General features: G+C 43.7%; 1 non-coding gene across 1 annotated transcript; it reads right to left on the bottom strand.

Annotated features, from left to right (window-relative positions):
- Window positions 1-380: 380 nt before the first annotated feature.
- Window positions 381-487, bottom strand: LOC116071588. The gene has a single exon (XR_004111000.1). It is a non-coding gene; the product is annotated as a U6 spliceosomal RNA (small nuclear RNA).
- Window positions 488-6,970: the final 6,483 nt, after the last annotated feature.

Genomic DNA, 6,970 nt, shown 5'->3' with positions numbered 1-6,970 from the left:
CTGTTTGTCAAAAGCCGAATCCCGTGCACACCTGGCCAGAATCCCTCGTCCCGCGGAACAAGGGACCCTGCAAGAAATCCCGGTCCTTGGCACACAACTGAAAACAAGCTTTTTTCAATAAATCACACAATCTTGGGGTTCACAGTAGAATAAAATGTCCTGTGACAGTCAGACCTCTGTCCCTCCCTCTGAATCTCCAGCCCTGGGTTACAGATTTGTGCCATCACTTCTGGATTGTATATGTGAGTTGGGGGATCCAAACTTAGGTCTTTACACTCTACCACCTCCTTACCTTGAATTTCTGATCCTCCCCACCTCCACCTGCACTGGGAATACAAGTGTGCCCCATTGGACCTGGCTCTAGATCTTTTTTTTTTTTTTTAAATATGGAACGCTTCGCGAATTTGCATGTCATCCTTGGGCAGGGACCATGCTAATCTTCTCTGTATCGTTCCAATTTTAGTATATATGCTGCCGAAGAGAGCACCTGGCTCTAGATCTTAACTTGTAAATTCTTTGTTTTTGTTTTTGTTTTGTTTTGGTTTGTTTTGTTTTGAGACAGGGTTTCTCTGTATAGCCTGCCTCTGCCTCCCAAGTGCTGGGATTAAAGGCGTGCGCCACCACTGCCTGGCTTAACTTGTAAATTCTTGCTGAGAGTCAGTGACATGACCGATTATTGTCGAAGGCAGGAACTGGCCCCTGAGAGACCTGTTGTCAGAGGAAGGAGAGGATGCTTCACATGAGCTCACTGGGGCTCGCCAGGGCTCAGTGACGAGGATTTGATGATCTCCAGATTTTCTAGCTAAGTGATATGCAACCAATAACTTTTTAAAAAAAAAAACATTTCTGAAACCTAGCTTCTCTCTGAACTAGGATATTATGATAAAAAGCAAGTGAGTAAAACGCCTGACAACTTAGGAGCATTGGGTATTGTCACTGGAACCCCTGAGATGTAAGCTTCAGCAGGAGGATCAGTCAAAGAAAGAAACAAAGCCAAAACCTCAGAGAAGACTTTACAAAATCTTTGCATGAGCTCAGAGAGACAAGGACTTGGTGCTGTGCCAGGGGCTTTCCATCCCTCATCCCAGCCTGGAGATGAACATGCAGCCTGTCTGTGCTGTCTGTTGATGAGGCTTAGCCTGAGTTGAGTGACCTAGGTGTTGAATACTCCCAAGCTCCCGTGTAAAGATGCTGCTCCTGAGAGATCACTACTGCTCAGGCCCAGCTTCCTAAGACTCCCCCTTGCCCATCCAAGCCTCCATCCCAAGTCACCTCCACTTCCCAAGCAGCACTGCTTCACCATCTCTGCCCTGATTCCTTTTAATTGTGACTTGTTTTATGCGAAGCTTTCTTTTTCTTTTTTTTTTAAAGATTTATTTATTATTATAAATAAGTACACTGTTGCTGTCTTCAGACACACCAGAAGAGGGCATCAGATCTCATTATGGGTGGTTGTGAGCCACCATGTGGTTGCTGGGATTTGAACTCATGACCTTCGGAAGAATAGTCGGTGCTCTTACTGGCTGAGTCATCTCTCCAGCCCTGCGAAGCTTTCTTTATTGCTTTTTGAAACAGAGTCATATGGATCTCAGAATGGCCTCAAACTTAGTATGTGGCTGCAGATGGCATTGAATTCCTGGCTCTTTGCCTCTCTCTACCTCCAGGCCTGTGCCACCTTGATGTACCTCCATTCCCCTCCTCCACCCCCAAACTTCCTATCTGGTCTTCTGCCCTTTGTTTTCTATCTATCTATCTATCTATCTATCTATCTATCTATCTATCTATCTATCTATCTATTTATTTTGCCACCCCTCACAACACAGAGCAACTCCATTTCTTCCAAGAGTCTCTTTACATAATCCTGAACTTCTGATTCTCCCTGTCTGCCTCTGCCTGTCTGCTGGGATTATTGTAGGCAGGCTAGTATCAGGGCATCCTGTCTGCTGGGATTATTGTAGGCAGGCTAGTGTCAGGGCATCCTGTCTGCTGGGATTATTGTAGGCAGGCTAGTGCCAGGGCATCCTGTCTGCTGGGATTATTGTAGGCAGGCTAGTGCCAGGGCATCCTGTCTGCTTATCCAATAGAGACCTCATGTTCCATCCTCTGGACCCTCCGAGCACGCTGATGCTTGGGCTGTGTTTCTTCCAGTGGCATGGCTCAGACCCAGGGCTTCTGGTACCCTGGGAGAACATTTGACTGTGGGGCTGTAGTCTTGGCTTTAGACCCCACACTTTGAGATGGGCATTTGCAAGTTTCCACCCAAGACACACGTCTTGCTCCTTTTCTCTTTGACAATGGTTGTTTATTTTAAAATTGTGTCAGAATTGTTTTTCATACCAAGCTGAAGCCTTTTTACAGAGAAACAAAGACCCCCAAAGACTGTGAGATAAAAAGCAGCCTCTTCTCATCCTGTCCCTTGCCTAGAGCAATTTCCCTTTCCCTTTTTTTAAAAAAAGATTTTACTTATTTACTTTATGTAAGTACACTGTAGCCGGACAGATGGTTGTGAGCCTTCATCTGGTTGTTGGGAATTGACTTTTAGGACTTTTGCTTGCTCTGGTCAACCCTGCTGGCTCAGTCCCTGCTCGCTCTATCCCAAAGATTTATTTTATTATTATACATAAGTACACTGTAGCTGTCTTCAGACGCACCAGAAGAGGGAGCCAGATCCCATTAAGGGTGGTTGTGAGCCACCATGGGGTTGCTGGGATTTGAACTCAGGACCTTTGGAAGAGCAGTCAGTGCTCTTACCTGCTGAGCCATCTCACCAGTCCCAATTATCCTTTCTTTAGAGTCCGTAGTTTTGTTTCTTCAAGATTTTTCATTTTTCCTGAGCATCGTGCCTTTAGTCCCAACCTTTAGTCCCAGCACTTGGGAGGCAGAGGCAGGTGATCTGTTTGAGTTCAAGACCTACATAGTGAGTTCCAGGACAGTCAGGACTACATAGAGAGATCTGATCCTACCCCAGAACAAAAACAAAATGAAAAAGGCTTTATTTTTAATTATGTAAGTGGCTGTATACAGGCGTGTGCATGTGAGTGCCGAGAGACGTCAGTTCTGCATTGCCCGATGGGCAAACTAAGCCCAGGTCCCCTGGATCAACATCATGTGCTCCTCCTTCCTCGCAGAGCCCTCTGTCCAGCCCCACAATTTTTGTTCCTATTTGGTGGTTATTTATGGGATTCCCCCCACATCTCCAAATGTAATGCTTATGCAGCAAATTAATGAATGGTGCCAGGATGAAGCCCAACTTTCTTTTTGTTCAAGTGCTACACTACTGGGCTACATCCCAGTTCCTGTCAGCTTTTCCAGGCATCAGCTATGGACACATACACACACACACACACACACACACACACACACACACACACATATGCACACGCACACGCACACCATCCACACACAATTTTACACAGATCAATACTCATCTCAATGGTATTTCAGGTTGGGTCATGCAGGGTGGAACCAGGCTGCTTCTCTCTGCACTGTTCTGTTTCCTCCCATATGCAGATTCTTTTGGAAAGCTCCTCTTGTCATCTTCAATACATCAGATATCTCCCCCATTTTATCTTAAAGAAATCATCTGAGGACCCGGGAGCTCTCTGCTGGCACACTGCTCTCTCAGTCTTGTTCACAAACACCAGCTGGAACCTCCTAGCTGCTCAAAAGGGAAGTCTTGTTACTGGACCCCCTTCTTATTGATTTGGTGTTTTCCCTCATTTTGGTAAAGCACATAGTATGTCAAGTTTTCTCACTGCTATGACCCAGTACTCTACCAGAAGCAGTTTAGGAGAAGGAGGGCTTATTTGGTCTCACGGCTTAGATCTGGTCCCTCATGGTAGGAAGGTGCTGTGTTAGGGACAGGAGCTGGCTGGCTGCATGGCCTCTGAGGTCAGGAGGCAGAGAGAGAACAAGGGGAACAGGACATGAAACTTCATGGCGTGCCCTCAGTAGCCCACATTCTCCAGCCAGGCTCTACTTCCTGTAGGTCCCATAGCCTTCCCAAACAGCACAGTATCTGGAAACCAACTATTCAGACACATGAGCCTATGGGGGACATTTCTCTTTAAAACCATAAGCAGATTCCTAGAAAGGATTCCATGAAAGTACATTTTGACGTTTGTATTTACCAAAATATTCTTATTTTTCTGGAGTGCTTGAATGATAATTTAGTATTTCCCTATGTGATGTTGTTGGCTAGCTTCCAGGTTGCTGCTGGGTTGGCATATGGCCTCCGGCTTGCTTGCTTTGTTAGATTTCTGCTTGTTTGTTTTCCCCCTCCATACCTCCTGTTCTAGTTAGAGACAGGTTTTTTTTTTTTTTCCTTTTTTGGAAAGGGAAGTTTACCTCCCTATCCCCTTTTGAAGATTTATTTATTTTATACATATGAGTACACTGTAGTTGTCTTCAGACAGAAGAGGGCATTGGATCCCATTACAGATGGTTGTGAGCCACCATGTGGTTGCTGGGAATTGAACTCAGGACCTCTAGAAGAGCAGTCAGTGCTCTTAACCGCTGAGCCATCTCTCTAGCCCCTCCTGTTCTAGGTAGAAGATCCTCAGCCTCAAATGATTGAGAAACAGTTCAAAGAAGCTTAAACGTAAGAATCTACCTGGCATAAAAGCTTTAAATGCAGGATAATTTCCAAACAGCTTGACTCACTGATAGATGACAGCGTTGGCATGTGTATATGTGGGTAGGTTATGTGCATAACACATGTGGTCACCACACCTGCTTGGCTTTTCACTGGAATTCCTCAAGCACTGGAAGTTGGGCTAGAACTCATGACCCCCTGCCTCTGCCTCCTGTGTGCTGGGAGGCATATCCACTATCCAGGCAGAGACAATGGAGAGGAAGACAATCGATGTCTGTCTCTATATAGATTCTTTAGGCTTTAGGGAATCTTCCTCAGGAAGTTACAGGTGATTTTATAGCCTGTCTCACTGGATGGAATATGCCATCTTGTCATGCCTAACACAATCAGGGACAAAGGGGGTGTTGGACTAGTCACAGTTCGTCCACAAGGGTTTAGGAAGAGTCTACACAAACTGGGTGGAGAGGAGCAGATACCCAAATATAGATGTGGCTCGAGGAAGAGGGAGATAGGAAGGCAATCAACGATGTTTACTATGTTCCAGGAAGTACTTTGCTTAACTATTGATTCTGACTTAATTACAGCCCCCAGTGCCCAGACCTTGAGGCCCCGGACTTCTTATAGACTCCCTCTCATCCTGTTAGTCTCCGTAGGAAGCTGTAGACAGTCTTGATTTTTTTTTTTTTTTTTTTTTTTTGAGTCCTCTTGGGAAACCTTGTATCTCTGGATTGGATTTAGGTGAGTGCCATATTATCCTTCCTCTGTCTGTAAAGAAAGTCATGTCTCAGGCAAGCGCACAGTATGGAATCCCTGTCCCCACACCATCCCCGTCTCTAGGAAGGGTCTCCAGCCATCACTGGGTGAGATCCTGGCTTCGGCTTCTACCGAAGCTTCCACCCGAAGTCTCCATCCTCAAATCAAGATTGATTGGTTCAGGGAAAAAATGTCATCGCCAAGTTTAAGCAGTGAGATTCTCCCTCTGTGGTGTTGGGACAGAAAGCCAGTTCCTATGCCCTTCAAACTAGCCTCAGAGTCCAGAAGAACAGCTGTATCCCTTCCATCCTGTGCACTGAAGAACAGCAAAGTCCAGCTGTAGGAGAAGGAACCAGTGCCCAATAGTGAAGGCAGAGGGCGATCCTGGGAGATGGATGGAGTAGTGAGAGCTGACTTCTCTTGCCTTCAGTTTTTCCTGAGGGCTGGCTGCATTTCTGCCCTGTGCCCAGAGGATAAACCAGTAAACTCTTTAGTTTAATCTAGTTCTCTCAAAGTTATGGTATTTTAAAAAAATCAAGTTGACTTAAAGAGTTGTGATGAATGCTAAATTAAGACTATAGAACTTCAGAGTTTGATTTTATTATATGGCTTTAATTACATCTTTCCCTTATTTTGAGGTTTCATTTATTTATTTAATTATTTTGTTTCTTTTCAAATTAATTTTTTAAACTATATTCAACACAATATATTTTTATACCAGTCATAAAAATGATGCATGTTATTAAATGAACATAAATAGATAAAGTTTTTTGTTTGTTTTGTTTTGTTTTGTTTTTAGTAGAGCTTAAGATCTTGGCTCTTACTGTGGTACAAGCCCAAAATAAGAACAATTTTTAGACATTGCAGTTTATTGTAATAAGACTGTACTTCAATGACCCTCACATCACCAAAGGATTTTATCTCCATAGCAGCTAAGCTGAGAGTTGATAGTTCTGCTGCACCAAGAAATGAATTGTAGGCTCGATTATTTGGATACAGATTTCCTGCTATCGTCAAAGCTATTTGACTTGAGTGATTGTCTTCATTCTCAGCCCACAGAGAACAGGTTACATTCATTTAAGAAATGGTGTAGGTATTATGATGGTCTACCATGAAGTCATTCATCAACTGTTTCAATGAACAAATGGTTCTGCTTGGAGGGTGGCACAGACATTAGGTGAGGGTAAGAATCTGGTTCATTGGTTTTGATGATTTTGAAAAGCATTCATCTCAGAGAAAGAGTAACTTATAATGTCCTCTTCTTCAAACTTGATACAAGAGTTACAAATGTCAAGCAAAGCATTCAGTCTCACTCTCCTCTTACAAGCCACCTCCCAAATTAATTGTCTACGTTTCTTTTGGCTGTATAAATACTTTTGAAATATGTAAGCTGTTCTGAAAACCATAGTATAGTGTAAAAACATCAAATAAACAATCCTACTAATAGAGAGGCTAAGATAGGAGAAGCATGATTTCAAGACTATTACATGGAACCCAGCCAAACACTATCAGGTACAAACAAGCAGAAAGTGTATATGGATTGTACAATATTAGACTTATTTCTCCAATTACCAAATTGGAGAGAGCACTGGATGACAGCCAACAAATTTCTAATTCCTCATA

This window comes from Mastomys coucha, unplaced genomic scaffold (genome assembly GCF_008632895.1).
Source record: "Mastomys coucha isolate ucsf_1 unplaced genomic scaffold, UCSF_Mcou_1 pScaffold22, whole genome shotgun sequence".
NCBI classification, from domain to species: domain Eukaryota; kingdom Metazoa; phylum Chordata; class Mammalia; order Rodentia; family Muridae; genus Mastomys; species Mastomys coucha.
This window is presented reverse-complemented; position numbering and strand designations above follow the sequence as displayed.